At 45.6% G+C, this 2,778-nt stretch overlaps 1 long non-coding RNA gene across 1 annotated transcript; it reads left to right on the top strand.

The window, feature by feature from the left end:
* Window positions 1–242: 242 nt before the first annotated feature.
* LOC111589939 (uncharacterized) lies at window positions 243–1,219 on the top strand. Its single transcript, XR_002749035.1, has 2 exons — window positions 243–378; window positions 518–1,219. It is a non-coding gene; the product is annotated as an uncharacterized lncRNA (long non-coding RNA).
* The last annotated feature ends 1,559 nt before the right edge of the window (window positions 1,220–2,778 follow it).

Genomic DNA, 2,778 nt, shown 5'->3' with positions numbered 1-2,778 from the left:
TGGAATAAACCCACAGAGACGCTTTTGATTGTTGCATTTGTCGATAATAGTTTTTGTTTATTAAAAATGATCTTAGTGGTGTTTACGTTCAAAAGAAGGAAAAACTATAGAATCTAAATTATTTAGGCATGATCTAAAATAAACAGATATATTCATATATATATAAATGTATAGCTACGTATAGGGATTAAAAAAGAAGACAAGAAAAAATAAAATAAAAACTCATTTTCTTTTCCCCCTCGTCTAGCAACCAGCCGGCTAGAGGAGCCCAACCCCTCACGCTTCCACGCACGGGAGCAGGGAGCATCCAGCCACGCCTTGGCCAGGGGCCCACCCATCGGTAGCCATAGATGCTGCACCGTGGGCCCTGTGTGTCAGGTCCATCTTCTTCTCAATCGTAACTGCTTGCTCTATTTCTCCGTTGCTGCACACGCCCATGATTTTGCAACCGTCGTCCTTCAAATCTGTGCCCCGCTCCCCACGCCTCGCAGCCCTCTAACTTTTCGCTACTCGACAGCCATCCGCGCCGCACTGCCTTGCGTCCCGCCGTCATTTACCACATCGCGCAGATCTCTGTTGCGCGCCTAGGTGCCTCCGTCGCACGGGAAGACTTCGCCAAGTCGCCGGCAACAACCAGCAAGCGCCCGCGAGCCCATGCTGGGAGCACTGCAAAAGCTCACCATCATCGTCGCGTCCGTTTCCTTGCCTCGTCGTCGCATTCACGCATCAGCAGGAAGCCGGAGCCACCGCTGCGACGTCTGCTTGCTGGAGCTTCGCTGAGCTACCCTCCGCGATCATCTTCGTCGAGCTTCCTTCCGAGGTGAGGTTTGTGCCTACCCTTCTGTAGCCACGCCGTCCTGGGCGAGCTCCACCCCATGCGCGTGTGCCCTCGCCCTTGCTGTATGCGTGTTGCAGCCAGCCTGGCCATGAGCCACCGCTAGGCGAGGCCTAGACATGGGCAGGTGGTTACTCCACGGCTGGCTCCTTGCTCAAATGCTTGCTGCAGTTCACGTTCCTGGAATGAGAAAGAAACTGCTCCTTGTCGTGAGGTAGCTTGTCGGGCCGTAACCACACATCCCACTAAATCCGAGCACATTTGGCTGAGGTCTATGCGACCCTCTGTGAGGCTCATTTTTTCGGCCAATAGAAGTGTGTCGTGTCACAGTAATCCGCGAGATAATAAATATTCAATATATTTTGTGTCCCGAATTCGTTTTAATCCGTTCCAGTTACGTTTGCTTCGTAATAATATCGTCTACATGTTAAGAACATTATTTTGTCACAACACATGTCTTTGTTAATTTATTAATTATTTGTTTATCTGATGGTAATTAAAATAGCAATTTAATTTAAACTAATATGTAGTTTAAATCTATGCAGTTATAAATACATGTTAACATAAATAATGTTGCCTCAAATACATGGATCAAATAGTCGTCTAGTGTAAACACAACGTCTATTTAGTAGTTTTCGCGTGTCATTCACGCGCTGTTTTTGCGTCGTCGTCGTTCGTTCGCGCGTTCGCGCCACGTGTCTCGTTCGCGTGTTATCGCATGTTGTTCGCGCGCTGTTTGCGCGTCGTCCGTGCGCTAAGTCGAGAGTGTCCGCGCGTTGTTCGAACGTGTTGTTCGTGCATTGTCGCGTGCCACGCGTTGTCCGCGTGCGATATTAAATCGTTCACTTATAATCACTCAGGACAGTTAATTAATTATTGGTTTAATCTTTCACTATTAAAATAGTAATTTAGTCCAAACTAAGTAGTAGTTGATAAATGTCAATCAATATAAATTATGTCGAACTAATGTTTTAACCAATACTTGTTTAGCGTAATCGCGTTATTTGTTGGCGTCGTCACAGTGTCTACGCGCTGTTCGCGCGTGATGTGCTCGTGGTCGCGTGCTGGTTCGTGCGCGTTCGCGCTCGTCGCGCGCGCTGTTTTCGTGTGTCGCCAGCGTGCTATGTCGCGCGTGTCCGCGCGTCGTTTGCACGCTATCGTGCTGTTTCACGCGTCATAAATTCATCTCGCTTAGAATCTCTCGTTTTAATTAAATTATTTAATTAACTGACATTTGTTAGTGTAGAAGATTAATCGAACTGACTGATGTATAACATTTATATTTGTTAATGTCGAATTAAATGTTATATTTGTTTAACGTAAACGCGATAACTCTCGACTGTAGCTTCGACCGTTGTGTTTCTTTCCCTCGCGTGACCATAGAACTGAACTCTATTTTATGATGCATGTTTTTATAACACTTTATCTTGTATGGTGTAATGTTCTTATGCATAGATCTATGTTTGTTTGCTTGTGCTTGTTCGTCTTCGCTTTGCGTTGCGATTAGATCGCGATTTGTTTCCGCACTTCGAGGAATCGAAGATCAAGAGTTGGCGACCAAGTGATCTGGTTCTTCGAGTTCTACGAGATTGAAGACCCTGAGCATCTGTTTGGTGAAGGCAAGTGTCCTCTGACCCATTATGTCCCATCTACTTTATAATACACTGTCCCGCATACTATGAACAACCTAAGGATTTACTAGCTTTCTATTTACCTTGTCCTTGATTTACCTTTTGGGTCACTATGGTTAGCTACATGCTAGCGCTTTACTTTAATCAATGAACATGATGAGATACAATGATGATACTATGATTTTATTCTGGATATGATGATATACTTGTGGCATTTAGGGGACTCGGGCTATTTCCCGAGTACCTCTCCGTAAGGACCTGTTCGTTGAGAGACCACCCAGGATAACAGTGCAACCATGAGGGTGAAATGGG

This window comes from Zea mays, chromosome 8 (genome assembly GCF_902167145.1).
Source record: "Zea mays cultivar B73 chromosome 8, Zm-B73-REFERENCE-NAM-5.0, whole genome shotgun sequence".
NCBI classification, from domain to species: domain Eukaryota; kingdom Viridiplantae; phylum Streptophyta; class Magnoliopsida; order Poales; family Poaceae; genus Zea; species Zea mays.
The sequence above is the reverse complement of the archived record's forward strand: the minus strand, read 5'-3'. Positions and strand labels throughout refer to the sequence as shown.